Consider the following 12,505-nt stretch of genomic DNA (forward strand, 5'->3'; position numbering starts at 1 on the left):
TGTGCAATCCATGTGTAATTATTATAACAAGGCCATCTGAATTTCTTAATGAGACGATCTACACAATCAGAACCTTCGGCCAAAAATTCTTCTCCCTCAAACGTGATCGCGTATACAAAAATCGGAAAATGCCTGTTATTTTCATAACGAGTTTCATAATCAAAAAAAAATTAGCGATTATTTGGCTCCTTCACCTTAACCGGCTGAATAAAACACTGATTCACACCGTCGGTAACCAAACCCTCACTACAGTGAACACAACAATCTGCAGGACATTTGTGTGGCTTGGGGTTGGTGCCGCTGACATGATAACGTCTATTACATTTACAACAATATTTGGTAATGTCGCACTGTGCAAATTGTCTGACCTGGAGGTGGCTTTTTATGCATCTGAAAACAATAGTCTGACCTACAGTACCTCAAACAGTCACCGCAGTGTTTTGTTTTTTTGGGGTAAAGATGACGTTCAGAAGCGTTGCAAACATCGCAGGTGTATCAGCATCTGTGATCTCGCTGTGCAATAAACCCTTGATAACAATACACACGTATGGTGTGCCAATGAATCCCTTCAGATTTTTAATCATAAAATAATGATTGTCGTGGAGGTACAAAAACACTGTTTTAGGATTTGGTACATCTGTGTTTGCGTATTTCTCCAACATTCCTGTATTAGTTCTATAGAAGACCACTATTTTAATATTCAACATACGTTCAAACTGAGCAATATCATTAAGTGATATCATATGTTGATCAGTGTATCCTACAGACTCCTGCAATGCCGACGCTATGGACTCTAGGTCTGTGTGTGGTTTCTGAGGGTTAAGAAAGTCTGCTAAGCAGATTGCAAAACAAAGATTGTTTTCCCCAGCAATGTTTGAGGGGATGAACAAATTAAGTCTGTTCTTACCAATCACTTGATCGTGGGCTAGATCCCTTAATTTTCGTTGAGCGCCTCCTTGTTTACTTCTTGCTATAGACACTTTTAAATTTAAACACTCATCAAACTGTACATCCGAGTTGCTCTGCATGATTTTTTCAAGATCACTGATGAAGAGATCGACACTGTAATCATTGCTAGCTGACAAGAGTGTATTAACATCAGATGTCAAGCTAGGACCGCTCAAAGTGATGTTAATTAAACTACCATCTCCACCTAATAATCTGGAAAACGCCACTATTTCAGAAAACGTGTCATGTAAAAACACAGTGTAGTCTGATAGATCTGTAGAAGATATTTCCCTTAGATTTATAAGCCTGCGGATTTCCAAACCATTGAATCGACCTCGTGGTACTACTGTGTATCCAGCCACATCACCACCCTCTCTTACAAGTGTTTCTATTTCAGCTTGTGTGAGACCCATGCAGGGGTACCTACTCCCTCACCTGGCTGTTGAGAATTTACAAACTGTTCAAAATCAAAAGCCAGTTCTGGAGAAGGCTCTGCCCTCGATCGTACCACGTTTATTAATTTTAACAATTTAGATGACTTGTGTTTTTTCATCTCATCAACAGTCTGTATGAGCCTGAGTAGCTTTTCTGTAGTGTTTTGTTGATTTTGGAAATGATCATCCCTATTGCTCCTTAACGGAGGATCTTGTTCACCATCACATGACTCCCAACAACGTTTCGCAGCCATTTCTAACTCTAATTTATTTAAAAAATATTCACAAAATACATCCCACACAACTAAACGTAGAAGAAGGAAAAAATCTAATCATAAAACCACATCTATGCACACTTGTGACAAAAATAATACACACTTAGGAAAAAAAACCTGGGTAAAGAAAATAAGACTCACCAATACAGTTATTTAAAAAGCCCCAGCAGTTCAGTTAACAGCGTTACAGTCATTTCCTGTTCACAGGCCGTCTGAGCATGTCCGCCATCATGACGTTTTAGTAACGCAATAATTTGTTTAAGGATGATCCAATGTTTCTGCTGGTCCTCTATAATTCTTTTTTGGTTCTTGACAATAGTGTTCAAAATGTCTTTGTTTGCATCGTTCTGCTGTTGGTTCTTGACAATAGTGTTCAAAATGTCTTTGTTTGCATCGTTCTGCTGTTGGTTCTTGGCAATAGTGTTCAAAATGTCTTTGTTTGCATCGTTCTGCTGTTGGTTCTTGGCAATAGTCAAGTTAGTTAGGTATCACACTGATCTCACAGGGGTTTGCTGTCTTTTGTCCATTGGCCTGAATCGGCAGAGCAGTCACGTTCTGGTCTTCCTGGCGTGATCTTCTAACACCTGCATCAGAACTACCATCAAGGATCTGATACAAATATATTCTAAATAATAATATTAATGATTAATACATACCAATAGGTGCAGAATTAGTAGATATTTGCGGCGGTGCATGGATCTGAGCAGTCACATCCACTCTTCTTCCTAACGATGGCCCGTGTCTAGCACTGTTTGCTGTCGTCTTAAACAAGCTAGTACGGACACAAAGTTTTTATTTAGTCTTTTTTTCTTCTGACATCTAAGAGAAATCTTTTATAGGTCTAGATGTTGATTAAAAAAAAAAAACCCACAGAGCGATCCCCTGTTTTCAGTTAGCGTATCTCTCACGGCTCACTCCCTCGCTGTACTAATTGACTGAGCGCTCGCTGTTTGTATGAATAATGAGAAAGAAAAACCGATCATAAACACCAAGCCTAGCACAAGTACAATTTATTTTATTTTTACGACATAATATAAATTATTAACAGAACTTATCGGGTGCTGGGGTGATGTCAGGCCTAATCCCGGGCACCTCGACCGCAACGTTAGGTTGTGGAGGTTGCGCTGTCAGTGGGAATAATGAAAAAAGAACGAACATAAACATGAGTTCGTTATAAATAATGGTATGTTTTTAATAAATAAAGAAACAATAGTTGAATCATACCGCCCGCGTTCAGTGCTATGATTTCGTTCACAATTGTCTCATAACCGGTGTTCTGCATACAGAACATCATATCGCCTCTTAAGCAATGGGGGGACTCATACCGTGATCACACATAAACAAATTTGATTTAAACGGTTGTTAATGAAAACTAGACTTACCGTTAGGAGGAAATAAACCATCTTTAAAGACAATTGGACATGTTTGTCTCTTATTCAGGGATATAATTTTTATTTGCCACAATAATTTGTTGTCAGAAGTGGGATTCTTTGAATGTAAATGATCATCCTGGACTCAGTAGTCTAAGACCTACCCCGAACAGATTTAGGTTTTTGTGGTAGAAGATAAATATTAATGTTGAGGAAAAAAGAGGGAGTGAACTATGCTGGCTGACCGAAATTTTGTGGCAAAGAGTAGTGAGTTTGAGAAACTCGAGTTTGTGGACCAACGACTCGGGATGAGGACCAAAAATTAATTGGGTGTGGACTGGAGGGTCAAAACACATTTTCATCAAAAACTACATCTGGATAATATTCAGTACGATTATCAAAGCATAAATCCAGTAAATCGCTTCAATCAACACCTCCAAAGCTTGCACAGACATATAACACTTCCTGGATTATCATTTTACTCCATAACATTATGCAGTTCTCATTTATATGCTGTCTATCGCCGATGATCGCATTATTTATGATATGCATCTGTTTACATAATAGATCGTTAGTTTTTCCATCCTGTTGACGTGTTTTTTGTTCGGGAGGATTTGTACTCGTTCAGATGTGTAATAGCGCCCCCGAGTATGTAACAGTGAAAACACGAAAAGCTGTAAAAACTCGTCTTTGGCAGGGAAGCCTTGTCTTCTAAATGACGAGATAACTCATCAATGGCGGGGAAAGAGTTAAGACTAATGAATCATCAACCTGTGAAAGTGGGCATCTGATGACCTCTTTAAGAATTAGTCTTAGACTTAACTGAAAGTTGCATTTAGCTTCTTTATAAAATTCTCCTACTTTTAGAAAAAATTTGACCGTTAAGTCAAAGTTTAAGACTATTCATAAGAGCATCTTTGTGAAGTTTTATACATACAGGCCCTGATTTGCTATTTGTGATTGAGTTTTGGCATTTGTGTCAACATGCAGTTATGAGGCTTTTGCATAATTATCTTATAATCATTTATATCTCCATTCTCTTAACAGAGCTTCCAGCAACAGTGACAAAGTGTCACGGTGTCTGGTTTGTGTCTCCCTGGGTGGCCACTAGAGGTCTCACTTCCCCTTATTGTCACCCCCTTCAGAACTACATTTCCCACTAGCCTTATCTGTTCATCACTATTCATTGTATTCAGCTGTCACCACTTACATTGTTTGCACCTGTGTATAAATACCCTGGTTGTTCTGTCATTGTTACGGAGTCCTTGTTGAATGTCACCCTGGTTTTTTTTTTGTGTTTCTGGATGTTGTTTATGTTTCTTGTTTTGGACCATGGCGGTCGGGTTGGGTTATAATGATGCAGCACTAAAGGACTTTTTTAACAATTGTCTGGATGACCCTTTGCCTCAATGGGAGATGAAGGGGCTGGAGATCCTAGACTTTTGGGGGTTTACCCATTACCTGCGCCATCGTGCTCAATGGGATACTTCGACCACACCTGTGTCTCCAGAGAAGAGGGCCGCCAGCCCAGCGCCACAGCACAAGATGGCCGCCAGCCCAGCGCCACAGCACAAGATGGCCGCCAGCCCAGCGCCACAGCACAAGATGGCCGCCAGCCCAGCGCCACAGCACAAGATGGCCGCGGAGACAGTATTAAGTTACTTTTCCAGGATGTGCCAGATCCCAGAGTTTCCCAGGAGTGTTCACATCACGGCCGCTGAGCCAGCGCCAATGCCCAAGATGGCCACCAGTTCAGCACCACAGCACAAAATGGCCGCCAGCCCAGCGCCACAGCACAAGATGGCCGCCAGCCCAGCACCACAGCACGAGATGACCGCCAGCCCAGCACCACTGCACAAGATGGTCGAATCTAAACCTGTGTTGGCAGACAAGATGGTTGACTCAACGCCTGAGTCTTCCGTCAAGGAGCCACCGGCACGCCATCATAGAGGCCGCAGGAGGAGGAGACAGGCGTCAGCCGTTCCTCAAAGCCCGGAGGACGTTCCCGAGCAGGCCGCTGCCGTCCAGGAGGACGTTCCCGAGCAGGCCGCTGCCGTCCAGGAGGACGTTCCCGAGCAGGCCGCTGTCGTCCAGGTGGACGTGTCCAAGGTTCCCGAGGCGGTGCCTGATGCCGAAGCGGTGCCCGATGTTGTTCCGGAGGTCGAGGCGGGGCCCGATGCTGTTCCGGAGACCGAGGCGTTGCCCGATGCTGTTCCGGAGGTTGAGGCGGTGCCCGGTGCTGTTCCGGAGGTTGAGGCGGTGCCCGGTGCTGTTCCGGAGGTTGAGGCGGTGCCCGGTGCTGTTCCGGAGGTTGAGGCGGTGCCCGGTGCTGTTCCGGAGGTTGAGGCGGTGCCCGGTGCTGTTCCGGAGGTTGAGGCGGTGCCCCGGTGCTGTTCCGGAGGCTGAGGCGGTGCCCGGTGCTGTTCCGGAGGTTGAGGCGGTGCCCGGTGCTGTTCCGGAGGTTGAGGCGGTGCCCGATGCTGTTCCGGAGGTCGAGGCGGTGCCCGATGCGGTTCTGGAGGTCGAGGCGGTGCCCGATGCCGAGGCAGTGACCGATGCTGTGCCGCAGGTCGAGGCGGTGCCCGAGGCTGTGCCCAATGCCGAGGCTGTGCCCGATTCCGAGACGGTGCACGAGATGGTTCCGGAGGCCGAGGCGGTGGCCGATGTGGTTCCGGAGGCCGAGGCGGTGGCCGATGTGGTTCCGGAGGCCGAGGCGGTGCCCGAGATGGTTCCGGAGGCCGAGGCGGTGGCCGATGTTGTTCCAGTGTCCGAGGCGGTGCCCGAGATGGTTCCGGAGACGGAGGCGGTGTCAGAGGCGGTTCCCGAGATGGCTCCGGAGGCCGAGGCGGTGTCCGAGGCGGTGGCCGATGTTGTTCCAGAGACCGAGGCGGGGCCCAATGCTGTTCCGGAGGCCAATGCGCAGGCTGAGATGGTTCCGGAGGCCGAGGCGGTGCCCGAGATGGTTCCGGAGGCCGAGGCGGTGTCCGAGGCGGTGCCCGAGATGGTTCCGGAGAACGAGGCGGTGTCCGAGGCGGTGCCCGAGATGGATCCGGAGGCCGAGGCGGTGCCCGAGATGGTTCCGGAGGCCGAGGCGGTGCCCGATGCGCAGGCCGAGGCGATGCCCGTGTCCAGGACCGTTCCCGAGGCGGTGTCCTTGTCCCATGCCGTTCCTGAGGCCGCTCCCAGGGCGGTGCCCGAGCCCGAGGTCATGCCCGAGGTCGTTCCCGAGGCGGTGCCCGAACCCGAGGTCGTTCCCGAGGCGGTGCCCGAACCCGTGGTCGTTCCCGAGGCGATGCCCGTGTCCAAGGCCGTTCCCGAGGCGGTGCCCTTGTCCAAGGCCGTTCCCGAGGTGGTGTCCAATGCCGTGACCTGGCCATCGCCACAATCTGCTCCTCACTGGCTCCCCGAATGGCAGGTTCCGTTTGGGCCACTCAAATGGCGAATTCCTCCCTGGCCGTCTGCACAACGAGAATGGACTGATCCACCGTGGCCACCTGAACTGCCTGGCCCCTCGTGGTCCCCTGAACTTCCCCTTAAACCACGGCCACACCAACTCCCCCTTCCCTCGTGGTCCCCTGAACTTTCGGGTCCACCATGGCCCCCTGATCTGACCGAGCCACCTGGGCTGCCAGGGGAGCCATCGCTGCCGGTCCCAGTTTCCCTACACGGGCCTGGCCCGCCGTCCCTCCCCCTGTTCTGCCTCCACCAGTCCACCTCCCTCCTGGTCTCTTTGTTTTGTGTTTGTTTTGTTCTGAGGAGCATCTGGAAGCTGCTCCTTAGAGGGGGGTAGTGTCACGGTGTCTGGTTTGTGTCTCCCTGGGTGGCCACTAGAGGTCTCACTTCCCCTTATTGTCACCCCCTTCAGAACTACATTTCCCACTAGCCTTATCTGTTCATCACTGTTCATTGTATTCAGATGTCACCACTTACATTGTTTGCACCTGTGTATAAATACCCTGGTTGTTCTGTCATTGTTACGGAGTCCTTGTTGAATGTCACCCTGGTTTTTTGTGTTTCTGGATGTTGTTTATGTTTCTTGTTTTGGACAGATTACCTGGATTTTGACCTTTGCCTGGATGTTTTCTGATTTTGGATTATCCCAATAAAACACTGCAAATGGATCTACCTGTCTGTGTGCGTTTCGTGACACAAAGTTGAAAGAAGTGATTGGACAAATCACACTTCAGACCTCGCCTCCTACATCCAGCTGTGCAGCACCTTCAACATCTGTAGACTTCTGCATGAGTTTCTCCTCAAGTGCTGTCTGATGATATGGTAACTACCACACATGCATATAAGCATTATGGTCCACGTGGGAAGATGATTATACAATGTCCCAGTAAATCAAAATCTGCATATTCATCTGTATGGTGAGTGTGCATGTTAAGTGGTAATTATGAATATTGCCTGACCTCAGGAAATCTAAGAGGAATTCCCATATTTCCCTATGAAACAGTTAATTCTGTAGAGTCAATAAATAATGTGGCCAAACTCTCACTTACATTGCACAGGAGCATTTTGCACCCTCCTTAATTTTATTGGGAAATGTGGGAATGTCTCTCAGATTTCCTGTTTGGTTGGGGAATAAAATTTTTTAAGTTTATTTCCATTAATGCACAGATGATGAATGGGTATATATCACAGGGAATGTGTTTTATTGTTGTTAGACACTAAACTAATGAGAAGACAATGTATAACCAAATTGCAAACTAACTGATCACTGTTTAACTGTTTCTGGTGCCAGGTTGTGATGTCAAGTTCCCCAAGCGAAAGCTTAACTCTCAAAATTTTAATTGCAAATCCGTCAGTGTACATCGGGGACCTTGCTGTGCCTGTCTATGGCTGGGAAGCTCTGTCTAGTTCAAGTTTGACAGGGAGACAGTCAGGTGCACACAAAGACATGGAATCAAAGCCACAAAACTTGATGCTATACTTGGTGAGTGCATGTAATTAAAAGGAAATTCCATTATAAAATAAAATAAATCCCTACACATTACTCATAAACGTGTTTTTTTATTTATTTATTTTTTTTTTTTTTACAAAATTATGTTTGCCATTGTAAGTGACAGTAATTGTGTTCAATGACTGTCACCTCCAATATGGACCAAAAAACGAACAGCCCAAACATTTTGTGAAAACCCTGTAATCTATAAAAGTCTAATTTGGGATCATCAGTTTGGATTTGTGAATGTTACAATAGAAAAAAATATAAATAATCACACAATACTACAAACAAAAGAACCAAGGCCCCTTTGATCATGCCCAAAAAAATAACCCAAATTTATGTGAAGTCAGTCATTTTAAAGGGATCATATGATGCTGCTAAAAAGAACATTATTTTGTGTATTTGGTGTAATGCAATGTGTTTATGCGGTTTAAGGTTCAAAAAACACATTATTTTCCACATACTGTACATTATTGTTTCTCCTCTATGCCCCGCCTTCTGAAATGCGTTGGTTTTTACAGCAGGGGTTCAGATGAAAAACCGGCAGCTGGCAGCAGGAAGTGGCTGCCATAGACAGCCGGAAGGCAGTGACCCTAGTGGTTATGGAGATACTGACTGTGCATCCAAGTTCAGGTTTACATACTGTATAATTCTGTTCCATGAAGTTTCATGGGGAAAAACTGTTCTGTGTTCCAGTTGAAGTTCTAAGCATGTGAATGCAAAACACTTAGTTGTCTTTGTCAAATCTATACAAAATTTAATGTAACTGTTCATCGTTCCTTATAACTTTTAGGCCTGGTTTCACAGACAGGGCTTGGATTAAGCCAGGATTAGGCCATAGTTAAATTAGAACATTTAAGGATCTTTTACAAACGTCTCTTAGAAAAAACATTACTGGTGTGCATCTTGAGACGAAAGCATGGCACTGACATATTTTAAGATATGCTTTCAGTTAAAACAGCTCAAACCTGCATTTTAGTCTGGGACTAGCTTAAGCCTTGACTGTGAACCCATGGGATGAAGTTGTGTATTTTAGTCCAGTGGTTCAGTTCAACATTTTGTTCTCTGGCTTTAGATAGGCATAGGCAGTAGCTTTAAAATTAATGATAACTTGCTACTGTCTATACCTTCAACAAGGTTCAGTGGTTCAACACTGAATTTCTCTCTCTCTCTCTCGCTCTCATTCATGTATGTATAAATATTTATATGTATGTGTATATGTATGTATGTAAATAAATAATATAAATATTAAAACAACCCTTTTTTAAAGCTCAATTGCAATAAAGATGATTCCAGGATCTTGGAAGATTGTTAAAAATAAGGTATTAATTCATGTCACATACACACTTACAATATAAGGAAAATGTTAATTTTCTATTTTGATTTATTTTCCAGGATGTTCCAACACAGTCAGCATCTGTGAATTGCGGTGTATTCATGCTAATGGTAACAAGTGGTTTCATTTCCCCATCACATTCATCTTAGGCATAACCCCACATCCATAAAGACATCAGGCTGATCCCAGTGAAAAAAGATTTATATGTATATTTTTTGTAAAATTAACTGTTTGATTTATATTCAAAATTGTTAATGTTTTATCTGTTTGGCAGTATGCATGGTATATGACTTCACTCAGGTAAGCACTATCCTTTTCTATATTGATGAAATGTATTACTTTTTGACATCTTAAACATCAATTTCCAAATTTGTCTTTTGCTTTTCAGCATGATATGGCCCATATCAGGAGGTGGTGGGTGAATCTGATCTTATCTGAAATGACACATGGAAGGTATATGTGAATAAAATACATTTTACATAAGTAATGTTTGGCAATAAATTACATGTTTGTTTGTTTATTTTTAGAAAGAAGCGGTGCACGTCAACCATGTTGGAAGCATTCAAGGAGGAGACAATACGGCAGGAGAAAGAATATAAAAAATTTACTTACAGGCTGTGAGTCAGAAGCGCCAGACTGTCCTTGCAAAGTTGGATCTGCCGCACTTTAACAGCCTTTGAGCACAGACCCATTGTAGGCTACTCTGCAGGTTCAGGAAACAGTCCTCCATATAATGCATCTCACACTGCGGGCTTGAGTGAGGAGCGGCCGGCAGACTTGAGAACGGTGCGGTTGGCGGATTCAATGAAGGAGCGGCCAGCGGGCTTGCGGCAACCACATGTGACGAGCCCAGTCTGAACTCCCCTTTGTCCACGGTGAAAGCCGATCCGGCGATCTACAGCGTGAAGATGATGTATTTCCTCAGCGACCAGCACGGATCAGCCCCAGGCATGACAAAGCGTATATCGTCTTCTTTTGGAAGGCCAAACAAAGTAGTTTCACTTTCACAACGAAACACACAGCGTCTATATGACATGGCTGCAGCGGCAACAACAATACTACAGCGAGAATAAAAGTTACGCCGTCTTTCTTTGCATGAACATTTGGGCGGCGTTATGCAAATCTTCCCACACAGTGATGTAGACATGTGGGGGCGAGTTTAAATGAGGCGTTTTAGGAGGGTGTGGATGAGTCTTAACCTTTATCTTTGCAACTTTAGAGATCTTCTTCATGCACCAAGAGTTTGTAACACTCCAAAGAGAAAGGAAAAATTGAAATCTCATCATATGACCCCTTTAAAGGACATTTTTGGTTGTCTGTTGGTAAATATAGCAGTTGTAATTGCATTAGTGTTAAGAAACTTGAACTTGAATTATCACTTGAACATATCACTACATGATACTTTGTTTTATTGTGTTAATTCTGGATGACTTGGGGTGACAGAAAAAAAATATTTTTGTTGTGTGTGTGTGTTTTAATTCACAGACCATGCTCTGTCAAAGTTCCCTGACCTCACCTTGCAAGATGTGAGACGCATCATTCATAAGGAAAAAATGAAACAACAAAAGCTACATCAAGCAAGCTACTGCAAAGAAACCCATATGAATAGAACTGTTGTTGTCATATATTTGAACAGTTATTGGATTTCCTTTTTTGTGTGTGTTTGTCCCTTCCAAATAAATAAATATATTTAACATTTAAATACTCAGAGCATTAATATACACTGTATTATAGGATCAGTCAATCAAAAAATACCACTAGTCAAATTGTATATCTGTCATAAACTGTGCATTTATATATTAAATCCAAATAAAAATACATAAAAATACAGGTGCCACATAAAAATACAGCGGCCACCTGTCAGAGGAGGGGACTACCTCAATAGAAAAGGCTACTATTCTGTAGTCCTCCAGGGTATTGCGGATGGAAAAGGGAGGTTTCGGGACATCTTTGTAGGAGCACCTGGTAATTGTATATTGAGTCCAGTAACTGTCATGCACCAATGTACCACAAGCACATTCCTTCGAGGCATAGCATACACGGCAATAAACCACTTCTGATATTCAGACAGGGTACATGACTCCAGGATCCTCAGGAAATCCACCTTCTTCACGAGATGGGCAGAAAAAATGGGGAGGTGAGTATTTTGTAGCATCTTGGAGAAGACTGATGCTATGTGTATACAAGTATGTCATTTTCAATACCCCCTGTATAGGCTGGATGAGAACATATAAATTAAATCCCACAACCTCATCAACCAACCCCACTCCTCTTCTACCAACATAAAGGTTCTAGAAAAAACAGATTATTTTGTTATACAAGTATGTGATTTTACATGGTACTCGGCGACAGCCCCTACATTAGTCGCGAATACCCGTTTATTATCACACCAAAGCGGGACAATGGTGCCCTGACCACCCAGGGCCAGCAGAGGAACACACAGATCGGCAAAGGACATGTTGTGGTGGAACAAGCTTTTGGCAGGTAAGTAACTGCCCATAGGGCAGAGCCTATCTCCTGTTTCCTGGTGTGTGAGGTGACTTTGTGTACTGTAATCTTTTGGCAGGGTCAAATGCAAGTGAAGGAGAATGAGAGATCTGCAAAACACCAGGCTGGATGTGGTGGTCATGCTGATCATGTCAGCCTGCATGCTCCACAACCTCTGCACAGGACCTACAGACATGTGCGAGGACCATCCCACTGGGTGCCCTCGTCATGAGGATGAGAAAATTTGAAGAGTTAATTTTCAAAAACAGATGTCGTTTCCTTTTGCTGCACATTCAAGGCAATTGTTCTTAGAATTAAATATTTATTTGTTGTACCAGGTTGATAACTTCAGTTACTTTATTTCACTATTTTGTTCTTCTTGGTGTGTTTTTGTACTTGATGTTATTTACATTTCTCAAATTTTACCCATTGAACACCGTGTATACAGTGTTGCAGTAGTGTGTCTCTGTTAATTGTTCTAGCAGCGATGTTGTAATGTCTACTTGACATCACATGGATGATGCTTGGGGCTGTTAAGGCACATGGACATATACAGTGGGTACGGAAAGTATTCAGACCCCCTTAAATTTTTCACTCTTTGTTATATTGCAGCCATTTGCTAAAATCATTTAAGTTAATTTTTTTTCCTCATTAATGTACACACAGTACCCCATATTGACAGAAAAACACAGAATTGTTGACATTTTTGC

At 43.9% G+C, this 12,505-nt stretch overlaps 1 long non-coding RNA gene across 1 annotated transcript; it reads left to right on the forward strand.

Annotated features, from left to right (window-relative positions):
* The first annotated feature begins 11,134 nt into the window (after positions 1 to 11,134).
* LOC122137088 lies at positions 11,135 to 12,221 on the forward strand. The gene is made up of 4 exons (XR_006154598.1): positions 11,135 to 11,273; positions 11,376 to 11,445; positions 11,704 to 11,792; positions 11,875 to 12,221. It is a non-coding gene; the product is annotated as an uncharacterized LOC122137088 (long non-coding RNA).
* Positions 12,222 to 12,505: the final 284 nt, after the last annotated feature.

Source organism: Cyprinus carpio, chromosome B4 (genome assembly GCF_018340385.1).
Source record: "Cyprinus carpio isolate SPL01 chromosome B4, ASM1834038v1, whole genome shotgun sequence".
Classification (NCBI taxonomy): Eukaryota; Metazoa; Chordata; class Actinopteri; order Cypriniformes; family Cyprinidae; genus Cyprinus; species Cyprinus carpio.